The sequence below is a fragment of the Erithacus rubecula genome, assembly GCF_903797595.1.
Source record: "Erithacus rubecula genome assembly, chromosome: 1".
NCBI classification, from domain to species: Eukaryota; Metazoa; Chordata; class Aves; order Passeriformes; family Muscicapidae; genus Erithacus; species Erithacus rubecula.
The window spans coordinates 54,300,973-54,325,547 of record NC_136658.1 but is presented as its reverse complement, the minus strand read 5'-3'; the positions used below and the strand labels follow the sequence as shown (position 1 = coordinate 54,325,547).

General features: G+C 34.2%; 1 long non-coding RNA gene across 1 annotated transcript; it reads left to right on the top strand.

Annotated features, from left to right (window-relative positions):
* The first annotated feature begins 1,173 nt into the window (after positions 1-1,173).
* LOC306807218 lies at positions 1,174-7,068 on the top strand. Its single transcript, XR_013775664.1, has 3 exons — positions 1,174-1,341; positions 4,555-4,711; positions 6,966-7,068. It is a non-coding gene; the product is annotated as an uncharacterized lncRNA (long non-coding RNA).
* The last annotated feature ends 17,507 nt before the right edge of the window (positions 7,069-24,575 follow it).

The following is a 24,575-nucleotide window of genomic DNA, read 5'->3' as shown; positions in this document are numbered from 1 at the left end:
GGTGCGTGAGCACAATTAGCTGCAGGCAGGCACATCCTTTAGAACATGGTTTTGTGATAATTATTCCACAGTGACAGTGGATCCCTGCTGCTTAAAAATTTGATCATGAGGTGGATAAATTAAATTACAGAAACAGTGAGAGAAGGTGAAAGGAAAATATGAAATTCATAGCAAAGTACAAATGAGAAAGTACGCAAATCAGATGTGCAGGGAGTACTGTGCATTTTGGTTCAGCTCAGGGAGAGCATGAAGCTGTTTTATGGCTGCTGGAGAAACCATAGAGCAGCTGAACAGTCAATATACACCTCCTCATTCTATCTAAGGGGCTTTTCTAGAGATGATGCAGCACCAGCTTGAAGTATCATAGGTGGAGTTAACCTGATATTGCTAGAATGATTACTAGAAGCAGTGGTCTATATTGGGTCTGTATTATTCTGTGGAATGCTGGCTGTTTAGTTACTGTGTATGTATGGAGTTAATAGTTTCTTGAATGGTTAAACAAAGGTACTCTTTACAAATTTAGAAGCATCTCACCTTGATGAAACAAATGCTTACTGTCCCCTGATGTCAAAATAAGAATTTTACTTGCATAATCCAGCCTTCCCTAGTTTTGCTGATGCCATGCCTATCATTGATATGAACAATCTCAAATTGTAGAATCATTTGGATTGGAAAAGACCTTTAAGATCACAGACTTCAACCATAAACCTAATACAGCCAAGACCACTAAATGTAAAATGAATTGAAACGAAAGTTCAGAGAGAGTATGGACTGAGACTGACACAAACAAAAAGGTAAAAGCTATACATATTAGAAATCACTGATTATCAAAAGATCATATTCCCAAAATAGAGTACTACAGATAATGAAATTAATCTAACCTAATAAGTATTTTCTGTTATAGTAAAACTGATGAGTTTTGATACTAAATTAATTTCAACATGTTGGTTAATAAGTTAAATTTTCTTAAAATTTACAGAGTTCAAGCACAGTAAGCTTGTCAAAAGCATGCCAGCTCTGGCTGGCATGCCATAAAGTTGATGACTAACAGGTGGTGATGAGCAAATTCTGAAAATAGCTTTCAGCTGTTTCTGTCTATATAAGTAGTTCTAGTTTCCAAAACTCAGGGCTAGAAGCCTTCACAGGTTTTTTTCTCCTCCCATTTATAGACTATTTAATTTAGCTCAGGGATTAGTGACAGAAGTTAGGGTTTCTTTTTTTCAGCTAGGTTTTCTTCCTTGAATGCCATTTTTCTTGTGAATAAATGGAGTATTTAGGAACTGACAATCTTAAAGCCATATGGAGCAATGTGGGTATGAAGGTAGAAAGGTTGGTATGCAGGTGATAAAGGGCCAGAAATATATTTACAGCTTTGCTGGTATTATAACTGTTAAAAGCTTATTCATGCTCTTGTGTGAAATTAGCACAAGTGATTACTGTTTAGTTATAAAATTTTCTTTTCTGTCTTTAAAAAATTCTGTTTCTCTTACTTATAACTAGCTTTTTATTAGTCAATCTCCTTGTTGCATATAAATTTGCCAGTCTCCTCCATTCTTAGGGTATAATTTAAAAGATCATTAATTTTCATATAAGCATGAAGGAAAACATTGGAAAGGATTTAATTTTTTTTTTTTTTTTTTAACTGTAAGTTATTCTTACAAGGCAAAACTCAAAATGTCTGGTTAAAATTATTATTCATCCTAGCACAACAGGACTTTGCAGTAAATTAATATCTATCTCAGGGTATTAGTCTAGTACTAGCTCTTTACACAGGTGTGAAGTGCTTCTGCTTAGCTAGCTTATCTCCCTGACATTTGTACAGTATTTGTATATAATTGTTAGAGAATATATGCATAAAGCTCTGGAGCAAAGGTGACTTTTTTTTCCAGTTTTTACTAAATAAATAATTTCTTCTGGCTAAAGGTCACTGAATCTTACCTGTTAGTATGACTTTTAAATGTTACAGTATGGCAATAGTTGGAAAACAGAACATGACTTTTTCTTAAAAAAAGAAGACTATCTTATAAACAAGTCAAGGATCCATTAATAATAATATTAGATTTAAATTAATTTTTGGTGTGGATTTGAGATGGGATGTGATGTCTTCCTTTCATTTGTATTTACTTCCATTAACTGGAGTAGGCATACATAATCAGATACAGGCTCTTTTGCTGCCAGTGGAAAAATGTTCAAATATTTCAGCAGCAACAAAATAATCTAATTTTTTTCTGTTGTTCACTGACTTCTCTTGCTAAGTGAAATTAACTCATTTGAGTAGAACACAAAAAGCTTGAAAAGATCAGTCTTATAAATGTTGGGGAAATCAGTGGTACAGTGGCTTCAGAGAAAACTTATGGGTGTTTTTATGATCAAGATTACCAGCATTAACATAGACATGAAATTTTATGGATCAACAGATTCCCATGGTCTCAAGCTAATGATTAGTTATGAAGATGTCATGATGCACACCAAATTCAGAAGCATAGTTTAGATATATAGCATTAATAAAACATACAGCTATCTTTTCTATGTTTATAAAAACTAGCATAAATAAATATATATCTATTAAAACAAAGAAGAATGGGTTAAAGAGAAAACTCCAAAGAGAGCCTAAACAAATCAGGAGAAAACCTACGGATTTACTTCTTGATAAAATACGTTTTCATTACGTTGGTTGGTTCAGCTGTTATTCACTTGAGATTATAAGAATAAATTTATTTATTTATTACTGTCTTATATCGAGGCACCACTCATATTGAAAAATAAGTTCAGTGCTTTGAAGAGTGCTTTCTAAGGGCCTCTTTTATTAGGATGAACCAAATTTCCAGGTTACATGATGTTCTTTTTGTGTCTCCATGCACAAATTTTTGATATTCCATTCATGACATTCAATTTAAGGCCTGATTATAATATTTTTTTCAATTTTTATGTCATTTTCGTTGCCGGTTCTGCAAAACAGAAGAAAGTCTGTGGTGAAACACTCTCCCTCAATTAGTTCTTTATTTTATAGCTTCCATTCCTGCTCACTCCTGCTCATATAATTAATGGAAGCAAAGGCAGTAAAATCCAGTAATAGTTTATAGTCTTCCTTTTTATTATTTTATCTGGTGAATACCAGTCTTATTTGTCTCTTTCACATAGTCCATAATTCTAAAAGATTAGTCAGTGCAGAATACTGCCAACTGTGTCATATTTTATATTAATTTCTTCCCAACCTGTTAGAATAATTTATAGTCCCACTCCTAGCATCTGGACAGAGTCTCATCTTCTATATTTAGCCCTTATATCAATATTATTATCTACTTTTCAATGCATTTCATGCAAAGGATATAATCCAAATTACATAAATAACTTTTCATCACCACATTTTGACAAAACAATTCTAGGTTACCACTGTTTAGGGAAATTTTCCCCCAAAATATTCTGATCCATTCATTTTCTTCTTGAATGGCTTATCACCATCTGCTTAAGGTCCAAAGCATCCTCTGGTTCTCTGAGTCCTTTTCTTCAATCCTGCTACTTCATTCTTTCCAGACCTCCCATAGAGCTTCCTATGGCTAAACTTTTTAGGGGTTGCTCCTGCACTAAGATACTATAAAAGGAGAGAAAATTATATGCTGATTATATTATTAGTTAAGTTAGTTAACTTTGTTTTGAAGAGATTTGTTAGTCTCTTCACTGTTTGTGTGTGCTTGTGGGTTTTTTTTACCTTCATCTTTTCCTTTTGCCTTCATCCTAAGGTTTTATTTTGGAAAATGCTTGCATAATTTCAGTGGTTGTCATTATTTCTAGGACCATTGTTTCATTATCTGACTTAGGTAAGGGATAGATTTCATTCTTAGTTCATCCACTTCTTTCAGCCCTATGCTAATGAATGAGTCATGATCTTGCCTCTCCCTTTATTTATCAGTCACGTAGTCATATAGATATTTCTGACTCTTAGCATTGGGTGCTGGAAGTCTGATATAATAATGAAGAAGAATAATAATAAAGAATCACCTGTAGAAACATAATTCTTATTTAGAATGTTTTAGACAGTTTTCTTTACATCTTGACATGTTGCTCATTAAGATCCTTAATTTCTCTCTTTTTTTTTTTTTTTTTTTTTTTTTTTTTTTTAGTCTGAATCTGATTACAGTTTGTGTTTGTAATTCTGACTGACAATTCATTATACTTGCTAAGTAGAGCAGGAACCATAACCTGCAGTTTCTAATTCTATATATTCAGAGCTGTCCATTCTATGAAGGGCAATTTTTTTAATACACAGACTAGACGCTTCATATCAGCTGTATACATTTGGGGTTACCAAAGAAGTTCCCTAGTAACTCTTCAGCAAGCTTTTTAATCTTTAATGTGCTTAGGTCAATGCAAGAAATCACTACCTTGCTTTGAGAAATAGAAAGTTTAATCTCATAAAAAACTGAGGAAATATTTGTCTATTGTTAGAAAATATATGATGCATAAATATGAATTCACTTAAATAGTTAATTATTCTTTCCTGTACCTTTACCTGTTTCTTTCCTGTACCTTCTTTCCTGTTTCTTTACTTAACAGATAAAAGAGTTAAGTACCTAAATAAAACAAGAGGAAGTTTTTATGAATAATAATATGATGAAACCTACATCTTTGAGGGATGAAAATTTCAAACTTCAAACTCAACTAAAGCTGACATCCTACCCTGTGGTTCACTCCATTTCATGAAGGTAAATATGTGAGTGTTTCTTCCTGGCTAGCTTTGCTGACAAGGATTTGTCTGTATAAAATAAGTAGCATGCTTCAAGTCCTAGCCATTAGCAGCTAAAAAGCAGGTCTTCAATCATCTGGTATCCTTTAGCAACACTTCAAGTCCATATTGACTTTCATCAAAGAAAAAAGAAGAAAAGGAAATCTGCAATATTCATACGAGCATCTTTTTCCACCAATGTTTTAGGATGGTTTATTTAAAACCTATAAACATACTCTTGGAGGTTAGGTGAGATATCAAAATGCACCTAAAGTTAGCTGAATTTCATCCTGGATAATCATCGACCATAGCTGGGATATAAAGACCCAGAGCTTAATTCAACTATCTAGTCAAATTAAAAGATTTAAGGCAAAAAACCTAGGGATGTGGGACAACCTAACTTTTCTGGATGAAAAACTAGAAACCATACTGGGTGACACTGACCATCAAAAATGGTCTTTCATATATCTGACTTTACCATTTGTCAATACTATATACCAGAAGTGGGCATCTTTATTTAGGCATTTAAAAGTTGTAATTACATTCTTGAGCTGAAACTGCTCTGAATACTGAACTAACAAGAACTCTACTGTGCCAGAACATTTTTCTCTTATATTAGCGTTCATGTTAAATGCATTTACTAACTTGTGAGAAATGTGACTCTCTATTGATGCCTGATCTGTATAAGAATTTTGCTGGCAGTTGATCCAGGTGTTATTAGATCCCTAAATGAGTCTCAACTGTGTTCTGATCACTTTCTGTGAAACTTAACAGTGCAGCCTAAGACTGTCAGAGTCGAAAATGTGCCATAAGCTTTGAACCCTGCATAAAGAAATTGTTTACCTGTGCCTATCAGAATGTAAATTAAATTAACCTGCCTGTAATCCCCTACTTGTTCAGAGCAGAGACATAAAACTGAGCTGGTAACATCACTGTCATTTTTATAATAGAGGCTAAATAGGCCTCAGAAAGTCACCTATCTTTAATATCTCTCTTGTCTTAATCTCAGAAGTTCCCTCATCCCAAACTATCATCACCATTGAATCTGGTTTCCTTTTTCTGCAAAGACTTTCCTTTCACTACATAGACTAACTCAAGTGGGATGAGAATATAGGAAGACTCCAGTCTGTCTTCATTATTGACACAGGGCATCTCTGTCTAGCTGGGTCTTGAAACTTCTAAGGCACAAACTCTCTGGGAAGCCTTGTGCACTGTACAGTGGTCTTCAAGACCTCAAGCCCTGGTCCCTCAGCTGCCCCTTGCAAGGCAAGTACTCCATTCTGTTCTGATGGCCTTCTGCTGAACTCACTCCACATTACTGATGTCTGTCCCACTCTGAGGAACACCAAACTGAATGCAGTAATATTGCTGTGACCTAACAAGTGTGGAGTAAATGGGATGATAATCACTTCCTTGGACCTGCTGTCTGTGCTGCTGTTAACACAATTCTGTATGCTATTGCTCTTTCTGCTGCCAGGGCATATTTCTGACTCCAGTTCACTCTCCTCAGGGATTTTTCCCCAAAGCTGTCCCTCAGGTTGTCTGTATCACTGTTGAATTTCCCAATGTTCCTGTTGGCCTATTCCTACAGTCTGACACAATTTTGTACCTGGGACCCTGGCCTCATGTTGCCTAGTCACTCCTCTTTATAGTCAAAAGAAAGCTTCATAAGAAGTGAGTTCTGTCTTCACTAGATACTTGACAAAGATCTTGAACAAGATACATTGATGTTTCCCAAAACACTGCTAGAGTTAAGTGTTAGTATTCCAAAATATTTTGTAAATAGATGGAATTTGTGTAAATTAGTCTACTTTTGTGAACAGTGATGTCTGAAATTTTAAAATATGTACATGTTTTAACGGAAAATCCCTAATATAATTTAATGAATCATAACATTTTGATTTGGAGCACGAAAACATAAGTAGCTTAATTCAAACTAAGAAAATTACAAAAAGTGTGCTAAGCATTCCTAATGTTCACAGTGCAATGATGCACCATTCAGACAAGTCAGCATTAAAGCTAAAGTCTTTGAAATGAAAATCTGGAAAAGCATTTTGGGGCATTTGTAAAGATTCTTTGCATATTACACAGCTGTTGTAATTTCCCAGCTTTAATGGTAATATGATGGTGAAAGGAAAACTGTTTTTAAGAAGAATGAAACAGAGAAGGAAGGAAACAAGACATGAATAAAATAACTCTGCAGTTAATCCAAGAATCATTCATCCTACTTGTTACCCTCTAGATTCCTGAAACTTGGACGGCATGAGATCTTCAGCTGTGTAATTACATCTCACTGCATGGATTGGCACTGGTAGCAAACCATTAAATCATAATAAATCTTTCAAAGGTTTTTTTGTTTGGTTTCTTTTCCCCCAGATAGAAACTATACACTGCTTTATACATTTCCTTCCTTTAAGTATGACACTTCAGCAACTATAAATTATTCTTTCAATATCTGAACATATTTTTGTCGATGTAGTCAATCAGCATATTCTTACTGTGTTGCCAGAAGGCAAAATAGGCAACAACGTTAAGGCATCAACTACATCCTGCAACATCAGAGACCTGTAAAATGTTTAAATAGATTTCAGCTCCACACAACACTCCTAAATCATTTAGTAGATTTTAGATTTCAAATGTAGAACAATAAAAAAATTGTAGATTATTTTCACATACAAAATCAGCATCTTAAGCTACCAAACGTTATAGTATGATCTCTAAGATTGTACCTCTGAGCTTGCAAGAGTTTTTCAAATGCATTTTTACTTTTTAAACTTTTAAAAAATGTATGCGTACCAGATACTTGAGTTTAGATTTCTCTCCTCAGCTACATACTTCTCTTTGTAAATTGGTCACTTTAGGTTCCCTTTGAAAACAATGGGAAGATTAATATTTTATCTGCTTTAAAGTATTCTTACATAAAAAGTGGTTCAGAAACTTATTTTCTTTTCAATGACTACAAATAATATTTGATTAGTCAGATATAGACATCTACATTATACCTGTCTAAAACTAGGTGAGATGAATCCCACCTCAGCTTAAGAAATCAATGGGAAATTTATGTAGTCATGCCTCGTGTCCTTCTGGAGAAGGAGTAGGAATTGCTAGAAATAAATTAATTAAGAAGGTAATAAATAAACATATGTATACTTAACTTACAAATTGAATAGCTATTAGCAATACAGGCTGCTGTGAAAATTTATTAAACCTTCTGCAACAAGCACAATTCTTTTGTGTTCTTTCCTATTGTCTTGGTTTGAAGGATAGTTATCTGCCAATAAAGGCAGAAGCTTCCCTTTGAAATGGAGAATGTAAACCACCTCCCTTCAAATGATTACAATTTTGAAATTAAGGGGCTCTCAGGCAAAGATATGGGAATTAGGAATAACAGTTCTTTAGTAGGAAAATTCAAATAGAAATACAGTGTTACAAAGAACAATCCCAAAACACTGACATAGTCAGAATACAGCCTGACACCCTGTCAGTCAGGGTGTTGGTAGCAGTCCCATTAAATGGTGGCTGCAGTCCTCCTGCAGTGGCAGATGTGGTTCAGGTGAAACAGTGCTCCTGTAGAAGGGTGCACTTTTCCTCTGAAGATCTAGAGATGATGTGGAAAGGTCTGGTTTTCCCCTGGAATCCAGTGGAAAGAAAGTAACTTGCTGTTCAATATATTAATTTTTTATCTAGGTAGGAAAGCTTGGCACCTCCCCCTGACTGGAGCATCTCCCAATGGGATGATGTAATTTTATCAATCATACAGAGAGACTTAATGGTCCAGCAGCAGATGATATCTTCCTGGAGGAAGGATGGGTTGTGGAAAAGATAAAGGTGATTGCCCCACCTAGTCTTAAAGATGGCCCATTAGCAGATAGTATGTGCCACGGAGATAAGGAATCACTGCCCCACCTGGCTTCAACAGATGTGATAGAATGCACATTTCTGGCCGCATCAACCCAACACACCCATCCATTTCATTCACTATTTAAAGAAGAAAAGTATAATTTCAAAATCTCCTGAAGCTTTCTGTATAAATAATACCTAAATGTTAAGAACCTTTTATTCCAACATTTTCATCTCCATTTTCAATATGTAGTGTTCAGAGCTGACAATGCTCAAGAAATCAGAGCTACGATATGCCTTTAGTATAATTATCAAATGTTTTAAATAATATAAAATGAAAGCTAATGTGGATACATAATGCTTATATTTATCAGGCTGCTAATACCAGCTTTTCCTAGTATAACAAAATTGGTTTAATACAGAACATGGTACACAGTGTTACATTTCTAAAAGTACCAGTTGTCCTTGCACAAACATACCTTGACTGCAGATGCTATCCTTCTTCTCAAGGTTTTAAATAAACAAGCAAAGCTTTTGAAATACTGAGATAAATTCATTATCTTTCAAAAAATTTAATACCCATTTAACATCTAACAGAAATTTGCCTTCTTCATTTATCAGTTTAGCTCCTGCATATTTCAATAGTTTACTACACCCAACTTATTTTCCAAGATTATTGCCTTATATCCTAAGCCATTTAAAATCATACTTCTCTGAAGTCAACAGACTTCAAAAGTAGGAACACTAGCTGAAAAGAAGTCCTTAAGTTTATTCATTCAGAATCAGACACAAAAGATGGAGTGGAGTATAGATATAGAATTCTTAATACTTGGCTATTCATTGTTTGGAAGCTAAATATTGATATTTTATGTTAGCTAGCTAGCATATTTGCTAGTAATGCAAATGCAATAGAAGTAACTGGGAAACAGAGTCATTGATATCATCATATAGGAAGTGATGCAGAGTGACATCTTGAAGGTTGACTTAAGGCTCATGTGTAAATAATAATTAAATGTAATGCATGCAGAGTCAGCCAAACTGAGTCCTACTAACCCAAATTCCTATTTGTGCTCACTGAAGAGTACATAACTATCAAGTGGATTAAAAGGAGACATCTACTGAAGCTGGTAATTTCTACAGTATTAATGATATCAACCTAGGGCTCACAGGTGAGACCTACAAACACTCAAGTCTTTCTGAAAACAAAACTACATACCAGATAGGGAACGTCTGATAGCTCTAAATACCTGTCTTTGGGCAACTGTCATATGAAGCCTACCTTAAATGTCCTTGATATCTCCAGGAGAGTCTTTTTGCTTACATAATTTTGACATTTATATATGAAATTCTATAAATTAGCAGTGAATATGTTTTTGCCTAAGTTACAAATAACATTTAAAAGTGTAAACAAAAAAACTGTGTTTTATATATATATTTCCAGTTACAAAGAAAACTTGAGAAAACATAAGCATAGATTTTTATGACAAGGTTTGACTGATAAATATTTTGATTTTCTGATAATCAAAGCCTTAAACTTATATCCACTAATTCCTAATCAAAAAACATTTTATTTCTTCTTGAGTGAAAACTGGATGAAAAAATGCCTAATCTTCTTTTTAAAAAGTATTCTATTACAGTTCTTAAATATCTTGAGTGCCTTCCCTATTTTTTTTTCACTTTTTAAAACCAAGCCAACTATTTTGCCATGACATCACTGAAATAAAAAACTTGACTGTGAGAGGTATTTCAATTTTAAATGGATATTGTCATTACCTTTTGAAATGTAACAAACAGGCTCTTGATCTGATGCCTACTATGAGACACAAAGAAGAAGTAATTTTGTTTTCCTCAATGTCATCTTAAACAAGTACATTGCATCAAGTCATCCTCTGGCACCGTGATTGCATTATTTCTAAACTATACTAATTTCCAGCTTTTCTTCATATTGTTTATTTTATTTTTCTGGTTAACCAAGAAGCTGTGACAGATATAAGGGAAAGGAAAATATAGTATTTTTTGTACAAACATGTTTTATTAATTTTTTCATTTAGCAATAGAAAATGGAGTGTCCACTTGAAGAGATCAAGATTCAGTGCAAGACTGAGTTTTCAAAAACAAATCATTTCTCTCTAGACTACAGAGAGAAGCAGACAAATATAACAAGCTAAGCTATGTCAGAATTATTTCTCAGATAGCTAGAAAACCCTAATCTAACCTGGATCAAGCTACTCAGATGAACCCAAGGCCTTATTTCCTGCATTAGGTTTGTCCAGTCTCAAATGCAAAACTGGACTGTTTCTGATGAATCATTCTGTCATTTAGTATGAGGAATTTGATGTTTATTCCTTCTAGGGGAGAAAAAAAAACCCCAAAAAATCAAACAAAAAGATACACCAACAACAACTAAACAAGACAAAGAAACAACAACAACGAAAAAAATCAAACAAAACAAAACAAAAAAATACAAACAAACAAACAAAAAAATACCCACTGTATTCTTCTTTTTGCCTTCATAACTATATGTGAAAATCTATTTTTTCATTGTTATTGTGATACCCTTCTGTGTTGCTTAGTTGAGTCCTGACCAAGGTACTGGCATTTAAACATTGTTGTTAATAAAAATGATATTTAAAATGGGATGAGACAAATAAAATTGCAAAAAGTAGCATAAGTTTTTTACTATGTCAGTGTATGAAAGACTTAGTTTTAAAGGTACCAATGAAAAAAATATGACTGGAAGTTTCAGGGTAGAAAATACTGGACATATTTTGCATAATCTTATTTTTTTTATTTCATTATACTTCTGAGAGAACTCAAATTAGTTTTTGAACAATGTATTGGAAACATCTGGAACCTCCAGGACAAACAGCTTTCCAAATGGTTTCACTTTTTGTTTTGAGATAGTTATGGTAAACAAAGTACCTTGAATGTTCTAAGATACATCCTCCACAATAATAGAAAGTATTAAGAAATCAGAATCCTATTAAACACTGGAGTCAAGCTAGTTTTTTTACAGACTGTTGTGGGGTTGTTTATGATTTTATTTATGACTTTACGCTTTCTATGTAAGCTTTTAATTACTTCACAAAAGTAATTTCGTATTATATTCTTCAGTTATGAAAACTCAGCTTGCTTCTAGATATCTATGAGATCACCTGTGTATCTGTCCACTAATACTTTTCATTTGTGTTCCTTTCACAGAAGGAGCAGCAGCATTGCTCCTTCCCTTCTGTCTGGAAGCTGTGCATCTGACACTGCAGGTTTCCTCAATGGCCCTCCATGGTTGGCATATGGGATTTGTAGGTGGGAGTTTTGTGCCACTGTGGGGAAGCAAAGGCCCAGCTTCAAGTTTGTTCTGTAGTCCCATAGGGTCTGTGTGGTCTGAGCAGTTATTTTGCCTCCTGGCTGCTCCAGCACTCTCAGCTGCAGCTCACGCCAAGGCAGATGGAACCAGGCAAATTTTATGGGAATATGGTAGATATAAGGGATGATCAGAAGCAATTATCCTTGTAGGAGCTGGGCAAGGTGGGAAGAAGATATAAGCCATTTTATAGTCAAGTGTTCGCAGGTAATAAGTGAAACTTTTGTATTACCCCAAAAATGGGACTAAAGAACATTTGTCTGCCATTACTTTGATTAGCTTGCTTATTCTACTCCAACTTGCCAAATAATTCATTTCAATGCATTTAAAATTTCTTTAATGAGACCTTTCTCTCACCTCTAGAGATAAGTGCCTTTTAGACTGTAAGCTCTTTAAGGCAGACTAGGTAATTTTATTGTGTATGATTGTGGGGCTTTTTACACCATGAGCCCTCCTTGAAAATTTACTTTAATCAGCAATTATAGTACTGCACAAATTCTTAAAATTTTGCTTCACTGGAAAGTTTCCACTGCAAGGAAAATGACAAGTGAAACTTACTCTGGTGAATAGCAGCAACACAGAAAATCATCAGAATAATTGTAATGGCTAAGTTCTGCTGGCTGCTGTGTAATGTAATGAAGTCAGTGCCTGCTGTGGCCAGATAAATCAAGTATTGCTTTATAGTTTGCAGCTGGACTTTTTAGTCAGATTACTCACAACAATGCTACTCCCATTATGGCCATTATGAACAGCACATTCAAAAAAATAAATAAATACACAATATGCTAATGTAATTTTGTAATGATTTAGTAGCAGCATGCAAAATGTCCCTGGGTGCTGCTGGGGTAGGCAGAGGAAATCTTACTGCTTGCCAGAATGAGATGATCTATCAATCTTTATAGTTCAGTTACCCAAGGTCAAAATAACAATCATATCAGATTTTTCTTTTCTTCTTCTGTGATTTTTGGGATAAATACCCAAGGGTAGAAGACATTTGATGGTGTTTATGATGCAATGGGAAAAATTCTTTAAGTGCAGTAGGAAGACTTTAATCATTTTACCATAGAGGTTTTCAGCACATTTAGAATAAGTAAAGCCTTCCTACAGATTTCTCAGGACACAATTTCCTCTAAGGTAAGTATCCTCTGACTTTGTGAATACAACTGTTGCATCCCGTTGTTGTTTGAGGTGAAAGCAGGTAAAGAAGCAGGAAGGGCCTCTGCAGGGGTTTCACAGAGATGTTTATTTCAGCCTCACATGTGGACCATCCATGGTTCAGGGAACAAAGCCCAGGTACTTTTTGTGAGTCCAGGTTTAAGTACCGGGGATGAGCAGGGTGGAGAGAGCATCAGAGACCAATTGCCAGGGAACATGGGGGTGGCACAAGGGAGGGGTTAGGGCAGAGAGCCAGCAGGGAAGCAGGGTTGGAGTGACCAAAGCCTGAGGGATAGGGAAAGGGGCACCGAGCTGACCCAGGGAACAGAACAGGAATTTCTTAGGGCAGATAAAACAGGATTGATATCAAGAGAAGGCAATTGAGGGAGGCCTCTCATTTTCCCCATTTGGGAATGCCTTTCTGGGTTTCCACATACAACCACTACTTGCAGGTAAATTTCATGAGAGGGCTACAAGTCTAAATGATGTGGAATTCCTACAAATTGTATGCCACTGTAGCTGAACACCATCATTCTCTATTCATGCAGTAAAAAAGCAGTTGTATCTCAGCTTATTACCAAACAGCCAGCAGCCAGGCAGTCTGGCAGCATTTGCCTATGCTGGTACAAGCATACCTTCAAACTATTCGCATCATATGTTTACATTTGTTCAAAAAGGGGATGTAAAAAGAGATATTTTGTGTTTTCTCAGTTTTTAAAAATAGATACTTCTTGACATTTAAGTCAGATCCAAGCATCCTTTACACTTAATTCTGTATATCACTCTGTTACTAATCCTGTGTAAATTTAGATAAAGCTAATTTAATTAATACAGATTATGTGTAGATTCCTTTGCTGAGTTCTGTATAATGATAGAGGCCTGAACTTTCTTAACTTCACACCTATGTTTTAAAGCGAAAATACTGGTGTAGTGTTAACCATTGCTATTTCTAATAATGCCATTGTTATTTGTGGCACTTTTCTTTTACATATACAGAATGAGAACTGGTTATTTCCCTGTGTTGACCCTTGCAGGAACAGGATTCTATTCTAATATTACTTTTTAAAAATTAATAAACTTGAGTAGTCCTAAACCACTTTCAAATACCTAGAACAACTACATTCTCCCCTCAGATACACTTTAGAGCCCATACTTACAAGCACTGTCCCTATTGGAAAGAGTAAATGTTTTGATGGGAATACAAGAAAAAAGAGAGTGTTGACTGAAAAAATTCAACCAAAGGTGTGTTTATGTTTGTGTCAATTATTCCTACAAGCTGAAAAAGCATTCTGAGAGGCAGGCTTCCTTTTGTTGAAACTCTCACAACTTTTCTTTCTGCTGAATTTGAGTTTCATGAAGTACCTAGGTCTAGCAAAACACCTTTCTTGATCTTCAGGAGCTGTTTTTCTTACTGCAAACCTGAACTGCTCCTGCATTTCTTAGGGTCTTTCTCTGCAGTTATTTCTTCTGAATCATCAGGTGATTCACAATCATCTCTATGTCTGAAAATTTTAAATCTGACCTCCATACGGCTTATTTGGTCTAAGTGATTTTATCTTTCTGGTACTGAATAAAAGTGCATCAGGACTTTCTGTCTCCAGAGTTCACTAATATCTGTCACTGATATGTGAATTTTTATCAGCAACAGCCCAGTTCTTAGTATTGTCAATATTTCAGCAGGGTCAAGCTGATTTTTGGATCCTGAGCTGGAAGTAGCTCAGTGAAGCAGTAAGAATTATGAGAAGCTAAAAAGTGTTAACAGAATTTGGCAGTGCGTATGGGGCACTGCAGAGGTGTCAAGGACCATTATCAATTGATAGAAGTAGGGGCAGAGGGGCTGTTCTGAATAAACAGAGGAACTGTTACTGTTAGTGGGAATAACCGACATTTTCACAGAGTCCAGAAAAACGCTGGAGAAAAAGGCTTGTCCCAGGTCCTGAGAAAAGACCACTCAGGAAATGAAAAGCTAAGAACTCGGCACTATGTCTATCTTCCTAGAAAACAGCTTTTGTTATGTGTGAAGTTTATTTGGAGAGAAATTTTCCAGAGAAATGGTGAAATGTGCCAAATAACACTACTTTCTGCAATGTGTTTGAATTTGCTACCTTTGACTTTCTCTCCATAATTTACATTGCATCTCCATTATGTACAACAATAAACAGATGACAGTTCATGTCTGCCAATAAAATTCTGAAAATAATAGCTCAAAACAACAGCGTTTCAAACATATCTGAGAAGAAAATGACAGAACTTGCACTCCACAGATGTTACTCCTGCCTTTAATGCACTGCTGCTCAGATGCAGAGGCAATGAGTGCCATATAAAACTTTGCAGAGAATGCAGTTAGGATATTCTCAAGTGGAGTGCAATCCATTCAGAAATGCAAAACAAAACCCATGCTCCATTTAACCTCCAGTAAAATGCTGAGAATATGACTGAAGTGGAGCTTGAATGATATACATGAAAGTCTTTTGGCTCTCTGTAGCAGACTGAATTTTACCCATGGTGATTCAATGACAGGCCTAGCCTATTGTCATTCATAGTGAAGTGACTAATAACTTCTTCATAATGGTTCCACTTGTAAATTGAAGTGCCTCTCACTCACAGAGATAAATAGCAAATCATAATCAGTCATGTAATTCCACATAAAAAATACGTTTTAAGTTGGCTATATACTTTATTCTATGGCTGTGAAGAAAAGCTATTTTATACACAATAGTGTCATGACTGCTTGATATATTTTCATTTATTGTGATGTTGATCTTAATTTTTTTTCTCTGTTTACTACTGAATTTAATTAAAAACAAACAAAAACCCAAACAAACTAAAAAAGAAGATGGAAAACCTTGGGGAAAAAACCATCTATACTTCTGGTGATTTTGAGAACCTTGACAAATTGCAATGAGAAAAGATATATTAAACTGTCATGTTGACGTTTGCCCAAGGAATAATGAAGAAAATTCAATGGGGAGTAAGACTATTTTTTTTCTCTTTCACTTGTTTTCTTGAAACCAAACAGAACATTGAAGACAACATACAAGAATAAGTATTCAAAAATACTTTCTCAATGATCTTTAGCATGTGACTATATCCAGTCCTGGATTTTTTGACCTATTTTTATGATTTTGATTCTTAATGGAACAGTCAGTAACCCAAAACAGAAATCTTTCAAAGACCAAATAAACTTTAAATTATTTTGCTGTTTTCCATAACATAAGCATACAAAATAACAGGAAATTGATTGATTAAAAAAAAGAAAATAGCTAAATAGAGAAGCTCTATTCAGACCAATAAGGATCTTACTATAAACATTTTTAATATGTTTCTCATTTTAAACATCAGAAGGTGTCTTTTTGACTCTAGCCATAACCAAAACCTAGGAAATCAGCTAAAGATTTTAAAATTCTGTTAAATTTTGAAAAGAACAATTTTGTGAAGAACAGGATATATTTGAATCTGACCAATCATTGCACAAGATTGTTATAGGTAAGCTGCCTATCACATGATTTGCTTCAGCAAAAATTTTGACCATGGCTATGGCCTATCTTACTTGCTAATCAAACAAAGATGTAAATCGCTGTTCTTCATATTTATCTTTGCTTAAATTTGTATTTCCTTCTATTCCCATATTATTTTAAATTTAATTTTTAAATTATTATTATTGTTATACTTACTATTAAAAAGAATAAATTAGAAAGCAAGAGTGAGGGTTGATCTGCAACTCTTATTAATGTTTTTTCATCTTTTAGGGGGTATTTAACACTCATTTCACTTGCTCATACAGAAACATATACTGTATGTTTAAATACCCTGGTATTTAATCTGACTGCACTTCAAACCCTGTTAAAGATGCACACATAATGCCTGGTAGGTCCCTCTTGGTACCTACAAGGTTTGTTTCAGATAATACCTGCCATCTTAATGAGATGGATGATGATAGAGATGCCTGGGTGCTCACCTCTTAATCCATATGAGCTTAACTTTCTACAAAATTCTGGTGCAGGATAGTCTTCAACAACACCTTAAAATTAAAAAAAAAACAAACACCAAACAAATAAAAAGCCACCCTGCTTGTTGCACAGACTATGCAAAGAGACAGAAAGTATCCAGAGAATGGTAAATCAGATGTGGTCCATAACCACTTAAGACCTCAACAGCTTCTGAAATATTTCACTAGTATTAATTTCAGCAGTGGGTCAAAGGATATCCTCATTAATTATATCTTGGCTGTTGACAAGCTGTACCATAATTTCAGCATTGTTCTGCATTTTCTATTTGCAATATTGTTTAACGTCCATAAATATAAAACCTCTTTTAATATAAAAAAAAATACTCCTCAAATCTCTTTTTTGCATAATGATATACAAGTAATGAAAGTTAAAATTAAAAATTATAGTTACAAGTCAGCAGCATCTGATAAATTTTGCTCACAAAATAGATATAACTTTAAGCAATTTATGATCATTTCTAGATGGCCATAAATTGCAGCAGTCTCCTTACTACCAATACCTTGCCACATGAATTCAATACAAATATATTCTGCTTTTCATTCCATTTTATTTTTCCATGAAAAACTTTAAAAAACACCTTAAAGAAACCCTGTAATTTCTAGTACCATGGTCCAAAAAGTGAAAATGGGCCTGAGACAGAGAAAATAATGTTAGTGTTGGTACTGTTGATTGCACACAAATATGTGAGATAGATATATATAGAGATATATATATAGAGCTATATATAGAGATTTTTTTCATCTTTATATGAAGCCCTAGAAAATAGAAAAAAGTGTAAGAAGCCAACTAATGTTTGAGATTTGCAATCAGTTTTTCTTCATGAGCTAATTCCATCACACAATTCAGACCTGTAAATTTCTTGAGCTACAAAAGAAGATGGAAACATCTTCTTTCCCAACTTTCACTCTAGCTTGTCCTTAGTTCTTAAGATAGTTTTATCTTTATTTATAGTTTTGAATTTAAAAATAAATTGAAAGCACAATTAAAAGACAGATGCATCAGGCTCTTCCTTCCTTGATTTCATGACATTGAACATAAGGAGTGCTCCGTGAGGCTTATATTATTCAAGAGAGAAACTATGAATAAAAATATTTCAGTAGTGCAGTAAAGATAAATATGAGAATCATGAAGACAATAACACAGATTTCTAAGAAACAATCATGATTGTTTCACTGTGGGATATGCAGAAATTATTTTCTATTGTAATAATTAATTTTGTGACCAATACAAGAGGTAAACTCAAAACACCATTAACAAAATTTGAAAAAAAAAAAAAAATAAACAGCTCCTTTCTTTTAAATAAAAGAATAAAACTATTTCTGGCATTATTGAGGACAAAACCATTTAAAGTGTATTTTTTGGTAGTTATTTAAGCTTAGGAGACACAATGGCAAGAACTGATATGTATACTTTCACCTTAGTGTCAGTAGTTGCTTCCCTTCTTGCTTTATATTCACTATATTTTTCTTATTCCAGGTACCTATTGAAACATTGGAGTATCTGTATACTCCTGACTTACATCTGACACAGATTCAGTATGCTGATGGGAGCCAAAAGCCTGTTTCTTATCTTTCTGTGAACATTTTGATGGCATTTTAAAAATGGTCAATATATTTCTTTAGGGCATATATCTGCTCATTCTTCTTAAATAGTAATTAGCTTCTTTGACTTAAAAGAATATTATAAGATCATTTCCAGAGATCCTAAGAGCAAAGAGTCTCAATATCAGTGATATTGGTGACAGCTACATTGTCAACTGTGTATAGCTGCAACCATGGAATTACAACACTTCAGAATTAAATAAAATCCAGTGAGAAATTTTTGTATGAAATAATAAATGCTGAAATATTTTGTGACTTTTTGTGAGCTCCAGACTGCACTGTGGGTAACGTGCATTGCTAAATATCCTTGGTTTGCTGTCTCACAGATATTGGAAATCCCCAGCACCCAGCAGTGCCAAGGGATCTGTGGAAGCCCTCCCAGAATCATAGAATATCCAGGTTGGAAAGGACCTATCAGTATCATCAAGTCCAACTCCTGGCCCTGTGCAGGGCACCCCATGAGTCACACCATGTCCAAACACTTTTTGAGCACAGGCAGGATAGTGCTGTGGACACTTCCCTGGGGAGTGGTCTCTCAGAAACCTGTAATTTTGGTACTAAGTCTGTCCATTCATGATAGAATGAAAAGTTTAGCAAATCCCACAAATTATCTATAATTTTTAGACTACTTATTGGTCGCTTTGGCTCTCGGCCTATAATAAGAAATGAGAAATATTTTCTTTATTTTTTTCCTTGTAGAGTAATTCTCATTAACAGGATGTGAGCTGGGCATTCATAGTGAAAACAAAAAACAAACAAAAAAAAAAATTCAAAATCGTCTGTTACTTTCCTGAAAACTCGTTAATCACTAGTGACAGTTGTGTAACTGCTGGTTTTTGGACTGTGTCCACTTCCGGTAAGCAATTTATAATTCATAAAAAATAACTGCTGGAGTAAATGAAAGATAATATATGAGGGAAATAAAGAGGCAATTAGATCAGTCCTATTATTAATAAATACTTGGCTTAGATGATAATTACACTAGAAGTGGTTTTGCTTCTGCTAATGATTAGAGAATTGATGGCATTTTTCTGCCATTTCAAATTTATTACAATTCATATGTAAATGCATTGAGAAAAAAAAAACAAACAAAACAAACAAAAACAACTCTGGCTCAATTTTTTCAATGAAGGTATAAAAACCTAACCACAATCAAAGCAAAAAGAAATTACTTTGTACCAACTAAAAAATCAAATTTCAGGGTCATAATCTATCAAAAGGTGAGAAATCACACAGAACACAGGGTTAGGTCTTTAGAAACAATAATATTCTGATTAACTAGTAATTTTCAATAAGGGTCTTGTTTAGAAGAGCAGTCAGACCAACTTTTAATACCCCCAATGCATCATTACAGAACCTCTTTCCTTCTACTGTAGGACTTCATAAGATGACTTCTATTAGTGAGGAGTTTTTCTCAGTGTCACTTCGAACAGAATGTTAACAGACTGTAAATTATAAAAGATAGTTTATGATAATCCACATAAATTACTATACAGAAGATTTATTACTTAACATTTCACTTTTTAGGCAGGACTGCTTCCAATCTGCAGAGTAAAAAAAAAAGCCACAAAACCCCCAGTGTAATTTACTGCATTAGATCTCACTGTAGCAGAAAATATTTCATATGTGTGTGATAAAGAAAAACATATAAAATGGTAATTAAAGCATTTATGCAAGATGAAATTATCCTATACAGTAAAACTAGGTGCTCAAACATATTTCCTTGCTAAATCTTTTAGTGATTTATACTGTTCAGTGGATTAAAGAGATTCAAGGTATAATCGGTATAATCCATATTTGAAATACTAATATATTATTTTATTTTTAAGCTGAAAACTATAAAAATTATAATACATTATTGTATTTTTGTATTTAAAAACAATTAACTGTGACAATTTCAAATTTAACACTAAGTTATAGTCAATACATATATGGACTAGTATTGCTTGTATTACATAAAAATCACACAGAATAGATAAAAACAGGAAAAAAAAAAAAAAAGAAAACAAAGCCATGATAATCTGGAAGATTAAATTGATTCTGATGATACATATCTTTCAAAATGTCTGCTGAAAATATAGTAGTGTCTTTTTATCTTGTTGATGTTGAACCTTTTTCTTCTTAATGAATTTTTGATCCCCTCTATATTATATTTATTTACTATTTTGCTATATTTACTGCTTTCAGTTGGTAACTATTTCCTGTTCACTGAAATCCTTTACCCTCCAATTTAGGCCAAGTTTTCATTTGAATCATCTTTTCTCTAATTTTTATGAATGTAGCTCTTCTCTAGAACAGTTATTATTTATTAATTTATGAAGTAGCCAAAGCAGAGTCCTGGTGCAACTGTAAAGTAATGTGCAAATATTAAGCAAGCAGGTAGAATATTTACTTTAAACCCAGGTGCAGACATACTGAAATAATGTAATGGAAGCAGTGCATAATCATTTTATAACATACTAACAATACTACTAACATAATTATTACTCAGGAATGTATTAATATTTTATGAAAAAGCTAAGCAGAGAGAGAGAAATATAATGTGTAGTCACAAAGGTGCAAATAGAAATTTGTGATATAGCTGTAGAAATAGGAATACAGAAAGATGTGCAAGTAGTAAGATCTGTCAGATCAGAGTGAAGGTTGTAGAAGAGCCAGGAGGGATGGCTGTAGGAACCAGAACTGACAAGTTGCCTAGTGAAACCAGGGTAACTCCTGCTCCCATGAAATCATCAAATATGTCAGGCCATATGGGATCACTACCCCTTATTTTGAGGAGAGAGATGGTGAACATAAAACACTGCTGATGGTTAGGGACAATCAGGAGTGAAAGAAGGGGGCCACTTGATTCCAGCTTCCCTCCTCAAACTGTTTTTAAGTCTTTCTACCTCAACCTCAGCAGCTAATGACCATCATGGACTAAAGACATCAGTGTTGACTGCACAGGATGAAGACAAAAAGGCAGAAAAAGAAGGGTGACTAGGCAAGATACAAGGATCCCTTCACATTGCAAGTGGACAACTTCCCATTTAAGCCTGTGAACATGAACATTTTACTTTCATATATGAGATATATTACTTTATGACTCTCTCATTAAGCTTGGCAATAAAGTTAAGCCTATTACTTATTACTGTTCTTATTACTTTAATGTGCTGAGATCCCATTTATTATTATTGTCTGAATAACTTAAAGTTTAACATCTGGTTCAAGTTCTTCACATTGCGACAGAGTTTGAAGAAATGTGTTAGGGGTACAGGATTCTGTCTTAGTGAGTGTGGAGTCACTGTTTTTTTGGGAAAGATCACAGATAACAAAACAGACATAAAAGATCTTGGGATTTTTCATGATCTTCCTAGATTTTTATTGTTCTTCCTTAAGTCACTCGGTAATTCCTCACAGTGGCTTGGGGGAGAGAATTGGAAGAGTAAAAGTGAAAAGCCCATGGGTTGGGATGAAGGCAGTTTTACAAGGAGAGAAAAAGTTGCCTGTTCAAACAAAACAAAATATGGAATTAATTCACTACTGTTCAGTTCTTTTTCATTAAATGAGCCATCTATGACTTCAGAATGAGAATTAAGTATAGCAAAATACATACCTGATATGACAGCAAGGGTCTTGAAAACACTAAGGGAACAGAGCAGGCCTCAAGGCTATAAGAAGTTAGAAGTAGTTATTTGGTGTTCATTGAAGTAGTGTCACCTTGGCAGCTGTTTAACGCCAGTGTTAAGAGACAGAGGGATTAATCCCCAGTTTCCCGAAACTGTAAAAGACCTGGTACTTTGTAAATTGGAATGCAAGATGGTATGAGAAAGTAGTTAAGAACAATATGTAGAGTGGATCAGCAAGCAGGTAAAAGTGGCTCCAAGGTTATCTATGATTTAGGATAAAATATTGACATGGCAATCCTTTATTTCCTGGGGACTGGTGCTAATGACTAGCCATCTATCTGTCTGTCTATCTATCTATCTATCTATCTATCTATCTATCTATCTATCTATCTATCTATCTATCTATCTTCCTTTCTTTCTTCCTTTCTTTCTTTTTTTTTCCTTCCTTTCCTTCCTTTCCTTTCTTTCCTTCTTTCTATCACAACCGGCATAGCGTGAAATAATGTGCGTGTGTGGACAAAAAAAAGTAGTTTTCTCACATTCCAATCCTGCTTCATTGCTCATCTCTACAAAGGTTTTTACCAGTCTTATGTTTCTGATTTCTTTTCACAGACTATTGGGCATTTTTCATGTTTCTGTGCATCCTAAGAAAGACAGAGCTGTTGAAACGATCAAAGCAAATTTTTTAGAAATATTGATATTCAAGTCCTTTACTTGGGCATAAATTTCATAAAATCCCAACTGAAATCTGAAGTAAAATCTTGGCAGATTGTTGCAATATTGCTCAATTCTTATTACTCTTTGGAAAACCACAATATAAAGAAGGTACTAGAGCATTGACTAAGTCTCATATCTGTACTCTGAATGGAAAGGGTAAAGAGAGAGGTAATCTATTAAGGAATAAAACCAAAGGAAAAAAAAAATCCACAAAACACAGCTCATGCCAATTCATAATGTACCTGGATAGGTGACGTGTGAAACTAATGACAATATTACTAATAATGTTGTTACTAATAATAATGATATAGAACAAGGCAAGATTTGATGATATTTCTAGGGAACTTCTTTCTATTATGATGCTTTCTGCTGAAAAGCAAGACAAAACTATGTAATTATATCCTGGATGGTAGTTAAGCAGCTTCTAAGAACCATTTTTAAATTGTCAAGTCTTCATCTGACTACAAGTTCAGAGTATCTTTTGTATTCTGGAAATACTAGTCGAGTTTTGGGTTTTACACATTAATATTTCAGTACTGGAAGGTGTGGAGGGGGAGTATGAAGAAGATGAAATTTAATGAGTAATATTTCTCTTCTCAAAATTTCATCCTGTTCCTTCTGTTACACCACAGTTCACTTTAATAAGACAAGTACAAGTCGCTGATGGGAGTTGCTGTGTTGCTCTCCTAGTTACTTTTTGAGAGAATTATATCTGAGTTGTTTCATGTATAGATCAATCAAAAACGAGTATTCCCATTGCAGCTTTGAGAGAGGTAAAGCAGAACAAAAATATAAAGAATTCATAGCACACTTTTTGTTTGAGAAAACTTTGATAGACCTGAAGCTATGAAACCAACTCAAATGTGCATGAAAAATATTGAAAATCTTCTTTAAATTAATTTGCTATCGCAAAAGATATGAAATAATCTAAAACTTACATTATTTAGTTCAAACTGAAAATATTCTTTAATGTTTTGTCTGAGTTATAACTAAATGAAATATTCTTAGTTCAAGCCAAAAATAAGATAAAAGTACTGTTTTTTTAAACAAAAATAATTCTTCAAATTCAGAGAGAGAAAAATATTTATCCAATCATTCTACCCACATAGGTAGCAAATTAATAGAAATTATGAATTAAAAAGATGGAATAAGATTTAAAAAAAAAGTAAACCACCTCAATTAATTGAGATTTTGACATTAATTGAGGCATTAATTGTGGCATTCTGGGGGTCTAAGTCTGTCTTCCATCTGATTGTCACACTTACACCAGTGAAGAACGAGCTTGAATAAAAGAACAGCAATACTGGAATCAGAACTGACTCAAATGTGCAACATGCAACAATCAAACCTCATACCATGGTTCCTGCTTGAAAGACTTACTGGGGATGAAAGCCAGTCATGGATTATATGTTGGGAAGGAGAGTCTGGCATTGGCCTGTGGATGGTGAGAAATTGCATTGTGAATCACTTGTATTTTCCTTTTTAGTATCATTAACAGTATCATTATCAGTATTATTTACCATTATTACTCTATTTTACCTTATTTTCAGTAATTAAACT